Raw genomic sequence first — 22,237 nt, forward strand, 5'->3', positions numbered from 1 at the left:
CCTTCTTTGGCAGACTTGAGTCAGTTTCTAGCAAGTATCATCCTTTAGTTGTTCATCTCTAGTTTTCTCAAGTCAGCTGGCAGATGATGGAATTGCTGCTAGCACAAGATCAATGTAGACTTTGACAATTTTTTGAAAGCCTTTTCATCTTCCATTGGTCTTGTTTTAACTGGGAGTCTAGATAGGGTGTACGCTACTATGAGTGATTTCCTTGGCATGTGTTCAGTGTCGAAAGACAATCTCATCAGTCACAGTCAAAAACTTTGAGTTCTAGATGAAAGGTCTGGGTATAACTGAAGCTGATGCTGTGCTGATAAATTGATGTTTCTTATGCTAACAACTATCCTATCTCTTATTAGTTTTTCTTTTGAAGTACCATATTTGAAATGTTCATCAAGACTATGAACTGCAATAATAAGTCTCAGCTGTTTCCCCATTTTTCTTGCAATTCCTATTAAATTTGGTCTTTTCATGTATAATATTCAGTCTCCCTAGGAAATGGGCATCAACAGCCTCTTTCGCTTTGGTGTATTCTATCTTTTCCTCATCAGTGATGGTTATAGCACACAGGATATCATCAGCAGCATCTCCCATGGCAAATATCAGGGTACTTGGTATTCTTGTGCTTTCTCTTTTAAACCAGAAGACATCTGGAACCACTCAAATCACTGGATCCAGTGAGGACTGATGCCTCAGTTACCAAAATTAAAGTTCTCTAACAGAGCCTTTGCACTATGGACTCCATCACAGTGCTGAAACAAGACTGTGCCTCCTTCCTGCTGCAGCTTTCACAGGTCTCCACCCTGATTTTCAACTGTTTCCACTTGCTCAGCACTCTGGTTGTCTGAGAGTCTCTGTCCTTTCCTTTACTCCTTTAGCGAGAGAATGATTCACTCACTTCTGATATCATGTAGTGTGAGGACATAAACACAAAAAGCCGTGCCATAAGCAGTAACTGCAGAACTCCCTGACTGGGAAGTCTCCTGTCCTTATTAAGCTCCCCCTGCAACACATCGTGGTCCTCTCTGGACCCCATGCCGAATCAGAAACCCTGTAACCACTCCACACAGTCATTTAAGTCTTAGGCCTAACAATCTTGATACTAGATATGTACTGAAAACCTGATAATCTTCAACTAGACATGAAAAGTCTGAAAAGAATTGAACCTTTCTGTCAATTTTCAAGTTAGTCAAATTCTTTAATAGAATACTTTGCAACATAAGGGTAGATGACATGGGAAAGCATGTATAATATTGTTACCCCACAGAGCCAAAAGAAAGTCCTTGCAAATTCCCTGCAAGTAACCTTTTTCTGATTATCCACATTCTCAAATGAGTCTGAGTCTGCTTCAGGGCACATTTCTTCAGCCTGCTGCTTAGCTGCCTTAACTCTTGGGAGAATCTGTCTGTGTCTTTGGAAGCTGTGCAATATATTAAGACAAGCACTAATAAATCAGTGAAATTATGTAAAATTCGTTGCATTAATAAATTAAACATTTTTCAAATGTGATTGAACAGGATGATGACGTAACAGCCTCAGAGAAAGGTTTTACTTCTATAAAGTCATTAGGATGCTTGTTCACCATATGATCAATTAAAATTATTCAGGAAAACTGAGGCTGCATTTCTATTACAAACCTGGAATAATGAGTGATAATTAACAATATTACCATGAGGAGAGTAACATTCAGGTTAGGAGAGATCCACAGGAAGCATATATAGTTTGGGTCTCTTAAACTTCTAGAAAACAAAGTGTCTGTATTTTCCCTTGTTACAATATCAGTCATCTCCTGGGCTAATATATTATGTTATTCTGTTATTTATTCTGTAGTTGAATTAAGTATAAAAAAGATCCTCTTGCTTTTCTGTGTGTTGTAAACGTATTAGAGAAACAGCCTACTTGAGCTCTCTGTAGGTGAGCTATGCTGATTCTTATGGATGGTTAGCCTGAATAGCATACTAGTCTCAATGAAGCTGTAAACTGTTACCTCATTTTTAGAGTCTGTGAGAGATGCTTATTGTGTGAGACATAAAAGCTAATAACTCAGGGGACATCAACTTCTGTCAGAAATAGAAGAGGTTAAAATATATCATTAAAATATTTTTCCAGAAGAGAACCCTTTCACTCTATTTTTTGTGACTTTTGGGTATTGCCATCTTTTCAGCTTTGAATCACTAGTCACTCTACACTTGGGCACACAGTGAATTGACCCCAGGCATATGTGCTATGCACATAAAGATACAGAAAGAAAAAACTTGAGAATTAAATAACTTAGCCAAGTTAGCCTCTGAGCATTTGTGAGTACTAAGCCACTGGTATTGCATAGAAGAATATTCAGAGCAAGAACATATGGCACACATGAATGACAGAATTGTCTCTGTTTAGAAAAACTGTATTTCAAAGTAAAAATGGGTGGGAATGTATAACTGTGGGCAGAGAATTTCCCCAGCACTAGATTGGCCCTAAAGTAGTGGTGGTTTTAAATAAGTATGATGATTTACATTCAATCCTGAATATGAATCTAATCTGAATATATAATATGAAAATTACTCATGTACTTTGTGGGACTAGGTCCAAGCAAACAGCATAAAAATCCAAAATTTGTGTGAAAGATTTATCTAACTTTCCAAGTGACTTCTGTCTCTCCCATCAAAAGTCCCACTAATTCTTCATCTCCAAGGTGGGTCCTGCTAGTCATCAAAGGCCCTCTGGCTGCTAAATTCATCAGTCCTTGGTATTCTTCTAGCCAGAAGCTGCCTAAAAACTATCCCTGAATGTTATCCTTTGGACCAGGGGCCTCTGTACCCCTGGTTTTTGGTGTGGACAAATGCCATTTATGGGATTGAACACAACCTCCCTATTTAAAATTTAAGGATTTTTAACTGTGGATTCCACTAGGCTACCAAAGAATTTCAGGGACCTTTTGGTTGCGAAGGATTTAAGGATGTTTTGGAGTAAAACATTACACCCAAATATGAACAGATTATAAATATCAGCCTCTTTCTAGAGGTCAACAGTTTAAGTAATCATGCGACGGAAGGATGACCTTGTAGTAAAAGGACCAGACTAGAACTTTGAGATTGGATTTAGTTCCTGACTCTGCCAAAGACTATAACTCTAGGCAAGTCTTAATATCTAAAATGGGTATAATATGTCAACTCCTAAGAGAACTGCTGTTAATTAATGATTGTGAGGTGCCTAAGTATTGTGATAAAGGGTGTGGAACATATAAATAGATAGAATTCTGGCTTCTTCCCTTTAGCCATCAGCTCATTCAATATTTTCTTCCATGCAAATGCCTTTTAAGATATGGCTACTTTAATGCATAGGCAAGATGTAAATGAATTTTAATGGGTCCTTTCTAGAGATACACTGTGTATATCTTGAGCATTCAGGGCTTAAACATAATTTTCTGCTGCATTTGCTAAAATTCTAAAACAATTGTCTTGTGCTGTGAAAATGTCATGTGAAAAAGAAAAAGACATCAGAGTAGAAGAATGGATAGATTTTTCTCCAGCACATATGAACTCAATTTCAGCCAGAAATGAAACTCATACTGTAAGCACATGAAGAGACAACTGAGGAGTCAGAACAAAAGAGACCTTAAAGTATAATCAGTTATTCTATCAGCCTGTGATTACAGCAAAATGTTTTTGTTGTAAAACATTTGTCTGACACATGCTTGTAAATCTGCCAAAAAGGATTTTCTACTAGAAAAAAAATCAGACAGTCTCAAAAATGGGTTTTCTGTTCTGTTCTGTTTAATTTTTTTCATATATCTGATTTGTTTAGTTAATACAAATGATTAGAATATCATTAAAGAATAGTAACATTAAAGTTGCTCAAAAGGCTCAAGTAGAAAATAATTCCTATTTTAGATATCAGCCTTTAACTTAATTTCCACAGTGGGGGACATTAAAAATTGAATATTCACTGCTCCAGCACCTACAGTAACCATATTATCTTTCTGTACTTGGAACTAGAAATAATTGCATTACAGCAAACACAAAGGAGTGGCAAATTATCAGTTTTTAGTGTTGCACACCATGGCTGTGATTCTTAAATTCAGCTGAATTGTGAATTCCCAGGTCAGGAAATGTGCTTATACCAGTAACTGGCTCTGAAGCTGGATTTACAGCTGCTTAGCACTGCTGCAGTGGTGCAAATCAGCTGGAGTATACCGGCTAACCTGGTCCTTAATTTTTCTCCATTAGTATTCTGCAGTCCCAATGCCTCTCTTTCCCAAATGCATGCAATGCAAGTGAGCAGTGGTAGATCTTCTGCTGCCATTCCTAGCATGCACTTGCGCATTGGTGCCCACAACAATTGTGCTGTTGTGGGTGCTTCACAGAGGCCTGGGCAAGATCGGAGTGGCTGTTGAATAGATATAAATTGAAATGGTTGTGCTGACTGATCATACCATTTCTCATGGAGGAATGAGAGACTTACTGTAAGCATAGAAGGCCCAAAAAAAGGAAGTGAAAGGTCATTATGTGCTGTGAGGCCAGCCAGAGGCAGCATTACAGTCAATACAAAGGAGCTTTAGCTGAGTTGGAGTTAAGGCTGAGTAAGCCTTGCATTTGAACAGAAAAAGTAAGGAACAGAAAGTGAACTTGCCACAGCAGATTCTTAAGGCTCTGTGGCAAGGTTGTGGATGTTAAAGAAAAGCTGGGAAGGAGGAGACGGGGAAAGATCTAAAAACCCCTCCAAAAGCAAATTAGGATCTTAAAAATAAAATTAAAGTATAATATAATATAAGATATATTAATATCTGGGCCACCTCCTTAGCTGAGTTAAATGGCATAGCTCCATAGAACTTCACTATGGAATTCAAAAATGAGGGGACATAATAGGGAAATACATCAGTTAGTACCACTTAATGCTAAAGTAAAGAAGCTATGCAATGTTACTGGGAAAGGTATTTGAAGCAAAATGTGTGTTCAAGAGACATCTAGACTTGTTACAAGAGAAGGGGTAGACTGAGAAAGGAGGGAAGTAGGTTTAAGATTAAAAACAACAAAAGTAAAAAAATAAGACCATATTGGGTTGGACAGCCTTTTCCTGTCCCTGTTCCTAAAATGTTCTTACGTTGCCTTGTCTGCTCTTTAATCATACACTTCACTTGAAAGGGCATACTTTGTTCTGGTGTTTTTCTTTCTGAGTATAACTACTGTTGTTGCTCCCTGCCTTTCCTAAAGTGTAAGTTAGCAATTTCTGAACCTAAAGGAACAGCAAACAATTTATCAGTGAAAGCAGTCAGAGGCCTGAAGCTATTGGTTATGAAAGTCAGTTACAGAATATTGATCTACAGGATCACTTTTTTGATTAGTGAACTATGGAGCAAAGTGTTATTTTTTTAGTTAGTTCATGGCATCTGTGAATTACATTTAAAATATTACACGCTGTACTGTATTTACACTAAGTTCCAACACATTCCATGCAGCTCTTTCACAGAGAAGTCAGACGTTTATCTGTTTTACCTCCTGAGTGTGTAATATTATAAGGAAAGGTTTAGTGATCAAGTTCCTATTGACCAAAGGCTACTTTATGAGTAACTTATTAGAGATGGTATCTCTATTGTTTGGTATTGTAATTGCAAAAGCACAAAAATCTTGATAATCATTAAAAATTGCAGAGGAATTTGTTTCATGGTATTTTTAACTTTCTTTATCAGTTTTCATTACACAGCCTGCAACACTTGCACTCCAAACATTCAATTAAGCAAAGAGTGCTAGTATACACAATTGACATAGGAGTAAGATTACATAGTAAGGGACAAATTACCTACAAACTTTCTTAATGGACTCTGCCACATTCAGGGTATATCTCTTGGTTCACACAAAACCCTGTATTTGTGGTACAGCAAAGATAATTTATACTTGAAAGTTAGGTAGCTGTTCACCTAACTATGCAAATACAAATACATAGTAATGCACAAATTGATGGCACTCAGGAATTTATCCATTACTGGAATATGACCAACAGCACAGAGCACCCTCTAACTCTATGGCATTTTTCAGTACCTGATTCAGATAGAAGTTTGCCACCTACCAAATCATCACTCCAGGCATCTGGTTGTTCTTTGGAGCACTCTCATCTAAGCATTGATCTAGCCCAATCCTGTGTCTTGTGCGATCTGACAAAATCAAAACATGAGACAGGCGAAAAGAGAGCAGAACATTAAAATAAGCTCCAATCCTATTCCTCCAAGATAGAGAAAATTACTATAGAGATGGATGAACCTCAGGAGCTTTAGGTGTTCAGTTCAAATAAGGACCCAGAAGTCTTATATGGTTATCAGAGCTTTATCCAAACTGCTTGAATTTGCAAACTGGTCTGGATGCATTGTGAGAATGGGCTTTCTAGTGAGCTTTCCAGTCCTTCTAGTCGTTAGAGCAGGACAAAAAATTAGAACTCCTACATTCTGTTCTGTATGACTCAGAATAAACTTGGGAAAATAACTTAGAGCCTGAGTCTGATCTTAATCGCTCTAATGTCAACCAGGAGTAATTTTACTGTTGTCAAATAAGTGATACTGATATAAAACTGGTATGACATTCGAATGAGACATTTGGGTCTCAGATTGCCAATCTATAAAATATTTATAATACCTTAAAGGAGGGATGGGGGACCAATTAATTAATGCTAGTTAATGAATTAAATCCTCAGATGAAGGACACTAAATACGTGAGAAGTAGGGCCTTCATCTTGCCTCAGAATCCAGTAACATAAACACATCAGCCACTGTGGAATACTTTTTGACATCAGAGCAGCTGTGTGTGAGATTTTGCTAGCAGCTGTGAGGGATCATGGGTCTCAAACCTGAGCTTGCAGGGTCTCCAGGCACTGCTCCGACCATGGCCACCACCCAGCAACACCCCAAAGCCCTTCAGAAGGGAGCTAGTGAAGCTCTACTCATGAAGGGCTGGGCCCACAAAGCTCCTGAGTGGAGGTGATGTCCAGCCCCACCTATTGACTGTGATACATTATTTAACCAGAAAGAGGTACGAGAAGTTGTCTGAGCAACTAAGTGAATTCCTGGCTTGCTGCTACTATGGACCCTGCCTACTTGCCTGACTCCTGAGCCAGGCCTCTTTCCCTGTTCCTGCCTCCACGCCTCTTGTGTCCTCCTTACCCTGACCCCCATCTGATCTGTTTTCCTGCCTCACTTAAGCCTACTCTTACGGCTGACTCTGATTCCAGTTCTGACTCTTGGCTTGACTGCTGACTCTGCCTCTGGCTCTGGCTCTGACCTTTGGTTCCTCACTTAACATTAGGCATGGCTGCCAACGTCCCAGTCCCTAACGCAGATCTCTGTTTGCAAGATTGGAGTCTGTATTATTAAAGCTAATGCAGTGAGAGCAGCTCCTTGTGCACTGCATTAACAATGCGTCCATGTAGGCTGGCGGATCCGTCCAGCAGGGGCATCGTGGCCCTTCCTCAGGCCCAGGCTCTGAGGAAGGCCATACCTCCTTGCTACCGGGGGAAAGTTTGCAGGTTTGGTTGCATCTCGAGCCTGTGCTTGGTCCCCTGTCGAGCGGGCAGGCAAAGAAGTCCGTAGCCCCCAGCTCCTAGGGGGGTGAGGCTGGCAAAGGAGTCTGTATCCTTTGTGGTGTCAGGCCAGGAGGAGCCAAGCACTCCAAGGGTGGCTAGGCCACGGAAAGGGAGGTGGATGCAGGCTCACCCGACTCCACTGCATCCCAGCCCAGGGCCCTACCAGTGGCAAAGGGTTCTGCTGCTGGGTCAGCGGGACTCCAGCCATGATATGCTGACACTGATCCAAGTACAAGCTCAGCCAGACCTAAGTCAGCTGCCCCTGGGCTGCTTCCTCCTTCCTTGCCCCTGGGTACCTGGAGCCTGGGGTCATTCTCAGCTTCCCTGGGATATGTGGCTAGCAGGACTCTCCTAACAGTCCCTTGCCGTCATCTGGCATCAGGTCCGGGAACTCCTCAGGACCGTCAGTGGATGGCAGCTCCTCCAGGTTACAAGGCCCCAGTAGTCCCTCTGGCCCCCAGGGCTCAGGCAGCTCCAGCTGGTCCCAGGCAACAGGCAGCTCTTCTTAGTCATTGCGGCCATCCAGGAGCCTTCCCTAGTCATCAGCCTCCAGCAGCCCTTCCCAGTTGCTAGGTCCTGGTAGCCCTGACGGGCCCTCGAGGCTCAGGCCGCCACCCAGGGGAAGGAGCATCCTTCTCCAGCAGCCACTTTCTCTCAATTGAGCTGCTGGGCTGGCCTTTTATACTCCCGCCTCCTGGCTTGGGCCTGCCCCTCTGTTTCCAGGATCTAAGCCCTGCAGTTCCCAGATCCGTCCAGCAGGGATGTCGTGGCATTTCCTCAGTACCAGGTTCTGAGGAATGCCACACCACCTTGCTACAGTCTCCACATGGTAGAAAGGATAAACCACACATGAACAGAAAATTTGTAAGTAATCGATGTTAATGTTCCACATCACTCTGAGTTTCACAAAAATATTTTTCTGGCAGGTCCCTGATTTTGTATGAAAAATTCACCCTCATCCCTCCTGACTCTGGTGACCTTTCTTATTAAGGATAGGAATTTAAAACAAAATGAGAAAAGTCAGATTTTTTTTTAAGCAAAAGTTCATCTTTTTAGAAAAGGTTTTCTTCATTTAAACCCAGCTGCCTTGTATAGCTTCCTACATTCTCCCCTCTTTGTTTAAAGCTGTTTCTAGTTGGAGCCTCTTGCCTGATCTTTGATTATTTTCCTTGATTTGTCTTTCAGGGCGTGGGAGGTATTTGATTGGGCTTGGCTCGGTTAGTCTGGCACAACAAATTGAAGTAAAAATAACCAGCTGAAAACATGAAGTTCGTGCAATGTGTAATATCAATGCATTGAATGGCACAAAAGGGTTTGCATATTTATATTGCTTGTTTTAAGACACGCTGAGCCACATGTTGGGCTGTGGGAATGGGTCACCCAGCCAAATCACGTGGACGTGCTTGCTGCATATGCAAGCCTGCATTTGCATTACCAGACTAGGTCACTGCACATGAAACCAGAGAGTCAGATTGGCTACCCAACTGGGGCATGCAAATATTGGGTTTTAGAGGTGCCTGCCCATTTTTGTACACATATCAGTTAGGTCTCTGGTTGAAAACTTGGCTGTTTTATATATGCCTAAAGAAAAAGCCCATGATTTCTGTAATTTAGGTATATCCCTGTATCTATGCTTCTACATCTTTGCTGAGGCATGCAGCCTAACATTTGGCATGATGACACAAGAGATATGGCCATATAATAACAGACCTGAAATATGTCACTCGTCAGATTATGTTTATCTGAGTAGGATGAAAGACTCCAAATTGACTGGTATCTGATCATTTTTGATCTGTCTCATCATAAGTGAATGAAAAATATCAACTTGAGATATGCTAAATTATACAGAATTGATGCACATCCCTTATATTTGCCAAATGTTAATGGGTTCTCTGTTGTCCCCTCTTCCTTTCCATGTTCCTCTTAGGAAGTCCTAAATTTGTTTTTTCGGGATCAGTAAAGATGAGGCAGATTGATATGTCAAAAGCTAACCCAATTACAGTGATGTGATTGAACAGCTGTGTTCAAACAGTAACAGGAGGAGGAGAAAAGTCTGCACATGGTATTCAGAAAAGATCCCCAGAAGAGAAAGAAATCACCACATCCTGAACATAGCAATACAGTGATTTCAAATGTTCTTTAAATGTAACATGCGTCACTCTGCACTGTGTGGGAATTACACTATGCTTTCACACTGATGTACTCTACAATGGTCGTGGGACCATGTGCTATACTGGTATGTAGTGTCCTGGTAAAATATAAGAAAAATCCCTTTGTGGGAGTGCATTCATGTCACCCTTTTGGACAGCTACTAGCAAATGTAAATTTCTATTTGGCAGACTATTAAAAATCTGGAAGGTGGTGAGCCTGACATATGCTTATGGACCAGACTCACCCCTCTTGTTCAGCCACCTGTCCTTTTTGAATGTGAGGGCAAAATGACAGGTAGACCCCCCTCTACGGAGTCTGAGTACCAAAGTTCTAATGATGGTCACTGTTGATGACCTTTGAAATATATGGAGTCAGTAAAAATGTTATGACTCCAGATCAGAGAAGCCAGTTATATCTTTCTATTTAACTATAGTGTCTTGTCGGATCAAAATAGTAACAAGAAAAGTATAGTAACAACAAAAATGAATGGGTTAGCACAGTGAGAGGTTACTTGTTTATAAGTTACATCCAGCCCCATTGCATTCTTAGGTTCAGTCTCCCATCTTCAAGTGACAAATGTTTGGAGCTGTAACTTCCCAGAATGTTCCAGGCCTTAAAACTGTTGTAACCACACACAGGCATCCCTGTCAAGTGGGTTTATACAGACGTTAATAAGGGATATGCAGCCTGTTGATGTCTCTGGTTTTTCTCATCCTCCTTTCTTATATACTAGTAGTGCGCGTCACAGGGTGGTGGGCTATGATTAAAATAAGTCTGGCTCCCTTGTGTGAGAGCAGGAACTCCCAGTTGAGCCAATTAAAGAGTCGGGGCTGCACCTGGGCGATAAAGGGTCAGATGGCACTTAAGTGAGGGCAGAGCTAGAAGGAGGAATTGCAGTGTGAAACCACAGGGAAAGAGGAAGGAGTTGGAGCTGGTTAAGAAGACCCATCTGAAAGTCTTGTTTTTTGCCTTTGGGCGAAGGCAAACAAGTCAGGCCAGGCCTTGCACCTCCTCTTCCTGCTAAGAGAGCAGGAAGAGACAGAACCTCAGGGAGGAGGAGCTGTGCCCAACTTAGGGCAGGATGGAAGTTAATTTGCGTGTTTGGTTTTTTTGGAACTTTGTTATTTTCATTTAAAGAAAACGGATCCAAAGAAGAGCTGTGATTGGATGAAAGAGACTGCGTGGAGTTTTAAGGGCCCTGACGAAGGGGAAAACAGAGTCAGGGCACTGGAGAGGCAACCCTTGGCCACAAGGGATGTTCTGGAGGTGGCTGAACTTGTTATCAAGCTAAATATTTTTGTAGTTAACTGTATCCGTATCCATTATCTAAAACTCTGTGGTACCCCCAAGTTCTTTAGTAAACAAGATCAGGAAATCTTGCCATGCAGCCCCTAATTCCATAATCCCATTCATATTTCCTCTCTGTTACTAAATTATAATAATAATAATTTTTACATGTCCCCTCAGGGCATCACCCGAGACTCGGGTACCGCTGTGCCCCTTTTAACTCTTGGTTGCTAGTGACAAGCAGCAAACCCCCCAGTTGCTGTTATCATTCAGCCCACCAGTAGGTGGAGCCCGCCCAGCTAGATTGCATGAATGGTCTCAGACCCACCCATGAATCTGAGAGAGAGAGGCCCCAGCCAGTCCACCCCAGTTCCTTGCCCTGCACCCCAAAGTTGCCCTGTCCAGTCATGGTCAGAAGTCTGACCAGTAAGTTTATCACCCAGTTTGCTCCTCCCTCAGTGTGGAGGAGACATACACCAACATTTATTAAGTGAGTGGGTATTTTTTCCAAACACTTCACTGAAACAAACTGATTTAGTTAAGAATATAAAACAAGTTTATTAACTACACAAAGGTGGACTATAAGTGGGAGGCATAAGAAATTAGAAGTAGGTACTAAAGAAAATAAAAATAAACACACAAAGTAAATCTTAAACCTCTAACACTAGGAAGTATCTAGATTATGCAGTTTTCTCACTCCACTTGGATGTTCCAGTTCTCAGTATACAGGTTTTTCCCAAGCCTGGGTCCAATCTCTCAGTCTTCAGGGGAGAAGAAAGGATCAGGCAGGCAATGGTATGCAGCTTCTTTTCCTTCTTTTATATCTTTTTGACCAATTGGCCAGCAGACACTAGTCCAGAAATGTCCAGGTGGGTCCTGCTGAGCCACAAGGTTGCTCTAATGAGTCATAGAGCTGAGCAATCTCTATTGTATGATCTTGTGCAACTGTTGTATTGTAAATCCTTTGTTTACAACTCCTTTATTGGCTGATGGCTGCTGAGCCCCTCCTGGATAAGGGGTGCCTCCTCTGCTGTTTGTAACATATTGTAATAACAGCAAAATCTTATAATTTGATACATACTAGTGATATGCATATTTTGATAGAACAATGGGTTTTAGCAGATTATGACCTTTCATTGGATATTTTACGTGGCATGCTTAATATGAATTATTACAACCTTACAGAAATGATGAACATGGGGTTTACAGTGTGCTATTTTGGGGTACTGTGTGTCACAATAATCATAATTGTTATTGCTATCGTTGGGTTTGACTTATGAGCACCCAAAAGTGTATTAAGCGCTTTACAGAAACAAGTAGACACAATCACTATCCTGAAGAGATTGTAATCTATATTCAGACATGACACAAAAGTCAAAAGCAGACAAAGAAAGGGTAAAGTAAGGAGATGCTAGAGAATTCCAATAAGATCATACTCAGCAAGGCATATATTTACTGCAAACAAAGTTATCAATGAAGTCAAATAACTAATGTTGTTGTATGGATCAATTAGAATATGTTAATGCATCCACTTACAGCACTTTCTCTTGAAGTCCCAAAGCAAACATGAGTCATCTGGAGATTTGGCATCTTCATATGTGAAATATTCCATGGTTAGATTAATATGAGGAAACTGAACAAATTCATCCTTCGTGTGACCTTATTTTGCCTCAGTAGATGATTTTAATCCACTGAGTCTAAAGACAAATAAAATGTGAAGAAAAACAAAAGAAAATTAAACAGACAAATAGAGAAAAGATTGAAATATAGTCACTAGCCAAAATGTCTTTGTAATGGCAGACGAGCAGATTTTGGAATAGTGTTATAAAGGTTAGAGAGTTACACTTGCATAACTGGCAAATTCATGCTTACAACAGCATAATTTTCGATGAGCAATATGCAAGACAGTGCAAATTTTAACACATTTCCATACCGCCAAACATTGATGTATCTATCAAGTCTGAAGCAAAATTCCTGGTATCAACTGGCACAAAAGGAATGACTTCTGCTTGACTTCTTCGAGATAAATTGGAAATGTTCCTCTTTGACTCCTAAGCCTGTGATTCAAGGATACCATCCATTGCTGAACTCTCTGCTATCAGTCTCTGTTTATCATTGCATGTTGAACCAATGGTTGTGATACAGCCCTCCAACTGGAGCTGGAGAAAAGGTTATTTTTAGTGTTTTTTAAGGTATTTCAGTTAACACTGTGTCTTTGAGCTAACCAGGAAACATATACTTATCGGCTTAGCAAAGATACGACACACATTTATGTTTCCAATGAAAAAGTCTGTGTGGCTTGACAAATATTAGGCAGCACTTTTTCCGCTGTTCCCTAAACCTTCCATCAATAATAGCACATATGCTCTGGAGAGAGCAGAGTGATCAAGAGCTATGTGAAGTGAAGATTTGCCATATATATTTACAGCTTACTGTAGATCATCCAGCATATTCTTCCCTTCATCTCTCACAAAAAATCTTGTCCACTGCAAATGCCTATAATTCATCTGCTTTCTCACAAAGTCTTGTGATTAGAGAACAGGACTATGAGTCAGGCAGCTTGGGGTCTATCTCTGGCTATGCCACAGATTTCCTGTTTTTCCTTGGGAAATGTCATTTAATTTCTTTGTTCCTAAATTTCTTCATCTCTAAAATGGGGTAACGAAGCTTCCCTATTTCACAAATGTGTTGAGAGGCTTAATTCAACAATACTGTAAAGCACTTGAAAATCATTGGATAAGTGGTGCTGCAAAAGTACACTTTGTTGTTGTTATTATTATTATTATATTCTTATGCTTTAAAAAAATGAGGCACTTACTTTATATTTTAGAATAACCATGTTAATTTGTATAGGTTTATTCAAGCTGTTCAGTATTTAATTTGAGAGTATTCTCCTCTTGTCATTCATTAACCATATAAACTGTTGGATTTAGTTTACGTCATTAACTAACTTTGCAGATAAAATTATAGTTTTGTATTCACACGGAGAGATTTTAGTTCATGCTTTTACTGGGCCATTTTCAGACCTGATTTAAGCCAGCAGAAATCTAGTTGCACTTGCAACAGAACTGAGTTGGATTCATTAGCTAGTGCCCTGGAATGTTATATTGACATGCTACAAAATTGGCATTATGAAAATAGGAAGATTAGATGTTAGAAGAATTTTTGGTGTAGGGATTCTGGGTAGATTATACACATGGGCTATAAGAAACTTCCATAGTAAATCTCACTTCACTTGCAGATTTGTTATAACCCCATAACCCAGATAAGATTCACCAAAGATTTGCTGAAGTTCACCGACCTTTTGGCAAGTTTCGATGCTAATGTTCAAAGATTCATAGATTCTAAGGTCAGAAGGGACCATTGTGATCATGTAGGCTGAACTCCTATATAACAGACCATAGAACTTCCCCAAGATTTTCATCAAGTCTGAGCCAATTTATGGTTTTATTCAAAACTGAGAAATTTGGATAAAGGAAATACACCACTGTTGTGGGAATGCAGCTAGATCTTTTCTCAGCTTTCAACACCATTGACTGTATGTTGATGGCAACAAGCATTCAGAAAATTACAGGAGTGAATGATGAAGCACTCTGCTGAATCCACTCATTCCTATCAGCTAGAATGGAGTCATGATTTCAGCAACTGCTTCTCATCACCCAGCTCCTTATCGTGCAGAGACCTCAAGGCTCAGTTTTCTCTTCACTCCTCTCTGACATCTACAAGAGATGGCTCAAAGAGATTGTGAGATGCGAAGAACTTGTGTGCAAACAATATGTGGATTACATTCAACAGTATGTCTCCTTCTCCACCAGTAAACCCACCATCACCAAGATGCCACCTCCCATGAGGAGTAATTCATTCAAGTTCAGCCTAGGAATGGGAGTAGTGAACTTGGTGGGAAGCACCTTCAGGAACTCAAGACTCAGGACATCAGGTCACAGATTATCAAAGTCGAATGAAAATTCAGATCATGATGGGCTCTTCAGTGCTCCTGGCATGCAGATTCTAACAGTGGTGAGAAATGTCATCTTCTGTTTTTGGCTGGCCAGGAGACTTTATGCCCTTTCCTCTTGGGTGAAGGACCTAGCCACAGTGGTCAATGCTTTTATCTGCTCCTGACTTAAACAACCACAACCATAACGATACATGGAGTCGAATGCAACCAACACAAAAAGGCAGAAGGTTGATTGTGAGGCTTTATGCCTCAGAATCATCAAAGACTCATGCAAATCCCTCACTACTTTGCTTCATAAACTCTATTGGTTACACATTCACTTCAGAACAGAATTCAAAGACCTGGTCAGGATCCAATCATAGATTGGAGCCTGACTCCTTAGAAACTGCCTGACCTCCTACAGCTTTCCAATACAACACAAGAGATTCAGGTTTAGACTATTAGGCTATGGAGACTGAGTTTTATGAGCAACAAGACCCTGACTATGGATCTGCTTTTTGGAAGAAACCAGATGGTGCCCATACCTGACATATTTAGAGTGAAATCTAAGCTACAAAAGTTCTCTCCAAGGAATAACAATTGTAAACAAATTAAAAAATAAATTCCGATTCTATCATTCCTGTAAGCAGAGAGAGGGAGAGAGAGAGAACACTTTCTTCTTGACTCTTTTGCTATCTTCACTATTTTGTTTGGCACTTAAATACTCTGCCAAAGTGACATGCGTGGTACATACAGTTTTCAGAATACTATATATTGTTGTTCAATGCACTTATAAAAGGACTTAACTTGTAATGTTTAGCTGCACATATTTGTAAATCTGTTTAAGCATTAATTTGGTGAGCTGTTGGAAAATGGTAGCATTTAAAGGTTAATCAGTTAATTATAACATCACAGCTGCATGGCTCCAGTTTAATACAAGAAAAAGGGACATATCCCCTGTTGGTCTGAATTTTTGTTTTATTACAGACCCTGAAGTCATGAAGTGCATTATATATTCAATTATATGTCAAAGTTGCATTTTCATGCCTGACCATTAGGTTTATGATTGCTGATGATTCTGATAACATGAAAGATCATGATAGCAATACAAAATAGTGATAAATGTGTAGGGCTGTTAGGACTAGGATACACTGGTATGGCAAACTGACTCTCTCATTATTTAACTTGATAAATGTCCCTGGCCTTATGAAGACTTTAATTAAATTTCATTTACGTTACTATCAGTTTTTCAGAGCCTATTTTAAAACAACAGGATTAAAGCACACTGGACTAAGTTTTGGTGTATGTTACATCAGTGTACTTCTGAAGGAAAACCATTGTAATGAATTGAATTACTCCATGCTTACACTAGTGCAACTGAGAGCAGAATCTGTTTTCCATTTATTCTTCTCTTCTCTTTTCAGCTACAAAACCCCAACCCACTGCATGAACCCTGTAGTCAGCCCCAAATAAATACATATTCAACAACAATGCCAGTCATTCTTGGCCATCTTGGTGTTAATTTGGTCCTCTCGTATTCTATATTTTAAGTCACAAATTTGTCTGTCTGACTGTTTTACTTTTCCTTCCTCTTCTGTACACAAATTCCTACCTGGATACTGTTTTTGTTTCTTTTTTTGGAGACTTCAGAACAAATAAAAATGTATGTTTAAAATAAGTGTCAGCTACTTGCCATGCCTTGCCTTTCCAGCATCAGAGTCCTATACCAGATTCCCATTTTCAGCTTCAGAAATATGTCAGAGGAGTAGCCAACCTTTCCCATAAGTGTTTTTTTTTTTTCCAAACTGAACACCCAACCAACTCCTTTGGGTAATTTTACTTTTCTGCTTCAGAAAAGAATCCAACCATTTCATTCAGTGGTGATATCATCTGTCCCAGTTGAAGCAGTTAGAACAACATGGCCTGAAGGAGCATGGGCCTAATGAATGGAAGGATATAAGCCCTTTTTAAATGATGCCCACAGAAAGCAGTACTCTGGGAGACAGATTAAAGAAGCTTCCTTTTCTGTATACAATAAATATGTGAACAATGCTACATGAATAGATTGATAATGTCCTAAGGAGAAGCAACTTTTGAACTCCTAGAAAATAAACATGAATAATTACTAAGCAAACAGCTTTGCAACTTGCTCTTTAAGCACTTAATTTTATTTGTGAAACTACAGCTATTGATGTTGTTTTAAGATAAAAGAGCACACAATTATCCAATAAATAAAATATGTCCATATTGGAGTTCACTGAAGTATGATGATGCCTGATTAAGTTTCTTGTTGGTACTTGGACTGAAAACTGTGGCATTATAATTTAACAAAGATTAATGTTTTATTTTGTATTCTAATTGAAAGTCTTTGAAGCATCACCAGATGTCATGATGTATACCCTCTAAACACTTCACATAAATAGCCTCACTGCTTTAGCAGTTGTAACGTCTAAGCTCTGTTCTTTCCTGTTATTATTTTTAACTCAATTTGAAAATGTCAGAAATAAAAAATAAAGCTTGTTTGCTTTTGGTTTGGTTGGTTGGTTGGTTTTTTATTCTGAAAATGTTGCAGTCTTCTACCAGCACTGGCACACCCCCTTTTCTGTATATATTCACACACACACATTTATATAACATATTCATTCAGGATAAACAGTCTGAGATCCCACTGACAATTTTCTGGACAGAACAATTCAGTTGACCTCTGATCAAAGCTATTTTCATGCTACTCTAAATCAGACAGCAGGTATCACTATTGAATGGTGGAACATTTTCATTCCACAGTCCTCACCTCCTACCAAAGCACTGAGGATATTACTGCAGCTTAGTAGCACTCTCAAAGCCATTACTGACTCATGGGGCTTTTTGAAATAACCAGGGATTTTTTGGTGTGATATATAAGGTTGACACTTCCTGTCTCCAAAAAATGCTTTTCATCTTAATGAAAAATTCAAGGCAAATGAGACAGGTTTTGCTTTTTTTGCAATGCAGCAAAACCATTTTTTTTTTCATATGATACTGCTTGCTCAACACGGGGGTGTTGAGGGAAACCAATTCCAGGACTTGAATTTGTGTATCCCGCATCATCCTTTTTCCTTTGACTTAATCAGTCAAAAATGCTGAGTGTTTTCTGGCTTCCCAATAAAACCAAATCTAGTCAAAGTCTGTGTAAACTATTCCAAAAGTTTTGCAAAATGTAGCAAACTTTTTGTAAAGGCTGATCTGAGTTGAAAGTCAGCAATGAAACTTAATATGAGGCAAGTTTTCCATGGTATGTGGTTTAACGACAATTTTTTACATCTCTACTCTTTTCTGGACCCTGATCCTGGCGAGATTCATACATGTGCTGAAGGGGGCTGTTCTACATGCTTAAATAGCATATGCACAAGTCTTTGCAGAAGCAGGGGATTAGGTAGCAATTTCCCACTGTACTCAATGGAAAACTCCCATTGACTTTACCAAGACTTTGACTTTACTGCCTTTATTTGTGAAAATGAGGTTGCTAATTCCATTTGGTGAAAAGCTCCATATGAAATTTCTGTTTAGAAAAAAATTGCTGCAGAGTAATTTTTAATGAGCAACATATATTAAATTTTTCCTACATGTTAAAAATAATAATCTGTTTATCAGACGACTATCACATCCTTATTCATATTATTACTAACAGTAATTATCACTATGTCTTACAAATCTATTAGGACAAGATCCTTATCCCAAGAAACTTACAGTATAAGCTAGACAATAAACATTCTTTTTCTATTCTTTGATTAAAAGTAATTTTGACCAAAGAAACAAATGTACCTGTAAATTTAGATTAAAAAAATCTGTTGGAGATGGCATAATTTCATGTGCCCTTGTATTTTATGTATGGAACCTATATGGAGACACTTCTGCACAAAAGTTTACAGCTTGAGCAAACTGTTGCATTCATTTAAGGACTCAAGATGGGCAGACTGATTCTGAAAATATAAGAACTAGCCTTTGCTTTAGTCCCCAAATTTTCAAGCCAAATTCTCAAATGTTGGGCCCCTAACTCCATATTTAGTCTTGTTACAAACTGGCCTAATTTTCAAAGGAACTGAGTAGTGGAAGTCCCTCCCCCTATTGGAAGACTCCCATGGAAATCAAGTTTGTCAATTTTGACATAAACACAAAATAACTTTTAAAACTCTGGGCTAGATCCTCAGCTGATGTAAATTGACTTAGCTCTATCAAAGTCAATGTACAGTGGCTGAGCATCTGGCCTTCAGAATTTCTACAGTTTCTTATTTGCTGTGACTCCAGTCATACAGTGGTCACCATTAATAAAATCCTCACAATCTTATCATTTGCCTAATTAAGATTACTATGGGTATTTGCAAACTCTGTGGTACAATTGATTATTTGCAAATGACAACTGAAGAGATTGCAAGCATTGTAGGTTACTATATTTAAATCAAGCTGCTACTATAGGAGTACAATCATGTTTCATTCATATAGGATTTAATTTTTTTAGAACTCAGTGGATTCATAGATTCCAAGGTCAGATGGGACCATTGTGATTATCTAGTCTGACTGCCTGTATAACACAGGCTGTAGAACGTCCCCAGAATAATTCCTAGAGCATATTTTTTAGAAAAACATCCCATTTTGATTTAAAAATTGTCAGTGATGGAGAATCCACCACAACCCTTGGTAAATTGTTCTAATGGTTAAATACTCTCAGCATTAAAAATTGTATGCCTTATTTCCAGTCTGAATTCATCTAGCTTCAACTTCCAGTCATTAGATCATGTTATACCCTTCTTTGCTAGATTGAAGAGCCCGTTATTAAATATGTGTCCCCCATGTAGATACTTACAAGCTGTAGACAAGCTTTAACCTTTCTTTGTTAACATAAATAAATTGAACTCTTGAGTTTTTCACTATAGGTCAGATTGTCTAAACCTTTAATCATTCTTGTGGCTCTTCTTTGAACCCTCTCCAATTTATCAACATCCTTCCTGAATTGGGGGCATCAGACCTAGACATAGTATTCCAGCAGTGGCCAGATCTGGATGAAATTCTCACTTCACTTAAAAGTCTGCAGAATTGTCATTGAGGGGAGAATTTGGCCCTCAATATCCTGTACCCTTTCATTATTGCCATATTACTAGATCAGTTAAAACTTTGTTTAATGGTTGATTTATATCTTCAGTTAGTTTAAATCTGAGCAGCGTTTTTAGGGGTTTCTATAATATATATTCCTCTGTCCTCAAGAGCCATTATAGACATAAACATTTTTTTATTTCTCAGTTTTATGAATGTGCATAGACTGATTAATATGCCAAATATCTATTTGTACTAAGCCAAATAGTTTGTCGCTTCTAAGCAAACATCTAACTTTTGCACCAACACGCAATAAATCTCAATAAAATCTACTGTTTATTTTTTATCTCGTTTATTAAATATATGCCTCTTTTTATATGTTATCTATAAGATCCTATTTCCTTTATTAAATGTTTGTTTATTTAAAGCAGAAATACAAAATCAGAAGGCATTAAAACTAATATGAGTATATTGCATTTATAGGATTACTTTCATCCAAACTTAATTTAAACTACACAATCATCATTGATGGCTGAAGAAAACAAAGTGCTCTGGGTGATGGGAATGGGAGTAAGGGTAGCTTTTCTGGGGTTTAGTTAATAAAGGTGTTTCAGTCTTGGATTCTCAAGTTTGGTCTCCTCAGAGATGGTTATTCATGTCTTAACTACAGCTTCCCATTTGGCTCCTGCTACTTGCAATATTTCCCAAGTGTCAGCTGCAATGTTAACATCTCTAAGTGAATTGTAGAGGATGTCTTTCAAACGGTGACACTGGGCTCAATTTACTTCTGCTGGGACAAGGAAATGCAAATTTCACCTTCTGCACCAACAAGGGAACCTAAACCCCTGCAGGATAAATCCTGGGGATTGAAAGGTAGTGATTATATGACCACCCTCCACAGAAGTTCTGCTAGGGAATATAGTCAGTGATCCATAGGGCTTGCATTAGGGCTTCATGAATCAGCCTAGATGAAACCTCTCAACAGCCCAGAGATCAAGTGGCACAAATGTGGCTTTAAGCCACCTTATCCATCCACCCTACTCTGGACAGTGTGACAAGCACAACTCACTGGCACCAGAGGATGCGATGCTTTGACAACTCACTGGCACAAGAGGATGAGGCACTTTGACTCAATCTGACTCAAAATAGGGTAGTTAAAGGTTTCCATTCTTTCATCCAGGCTCCTCCATTGGTTTTCTGGGTTGAGAATCCATGCTGTGCCACTAAGAGGCATAGCACAGAACTCACAGCCCAGTGGCGGGGGGAGGGGAAAGGAAATTAAGGTGCCATCCCAGCCCTGGGCTGCTCTTAGTGCCGAAGAGTCCCCTTCCCCCTCAATGTCATTTAAACAGTTCTGAGCTGCACCAGGGTTCCTCAAAGGGCACTCTTATGGCTGTCTTATGCAGTGCCTATACTGGGCAAATTCTCCCCCAGCTGGAACTGGAGTTTTTTAGAGCCAGTCATGCATGCCGCTCCAGCCCTTTTACACAAAGTGAAGGAGTAGGAGCAGAGGAGAGGATCTCAACCATGATACTTAGAAATCAAAGAGAGCCATCCACTGAATTCAATTGGTGTTGGTTACTATAAGAGCAAGTATTTATTGTAGTAGTATTTACTTTACAGGAAAACATTAGGGCTGCATGAAATCAGTGTTTTCACATTACATTTCAGCTGCACAAAAAAGCTGTGAAGTTTTCTGGGGGAGTTGCTCCAAAATAAGACCATGATTCTACTGTTGAGTATAAATATTGACATTTTAAAGTTTCATTCTCACAGAGGACACATTTTGAAAAATATCAAACTTGTGCATGGATTTATTATATGATACTGCCATTTCACAAAACCTTCGTTATCAGTGATATTTGGGGGCCATAATAATAGTCCAGGGAAAAAATGTAAATGTTTTCTGTAAAACTTTGTGGAAAAAATGTTCATTATTTTCCTACTGACCTTTTAATTATTCATCCAACAAGTATTAAAGATTGTTGAAAGTCTCATCTGTAGGCAGTGGAAAGTAAAGACTGCTCTTTGCAGACAGCTTGTGCAATTTACCTGACCTACAGAAATCAGGTTTATTCTTTGCTGATTATTTAAACAGCAACATAATCTAGCTAGTTTATGAATGTTTCATATAGGCATTATACATTTCATTCCTCCTCTCCTTCCCAGAGCACATGTTTTCAGTTAAAGCAGTGCTCTGATCCCATGTTGCTTAGCTGAAGAATGATTTCATTTCATTTT

Source organism: Emydura macquarii, unplaced genomic scaffold, assembly GCF_026122565.2.
Source record: "Emydura macquarii macquarii isolate MOO-44397 ecotype Brisbane River unplaced genomic scaffold, CSIRO-AGI_Emac_v2 contig_212, whole genome shotgun sequence".
Classification (NCBI taxonomy): Eukaryota; Metazoa; Chordata; order Testudines; family Chelidae; genus Emydura; species Emydura macquarii.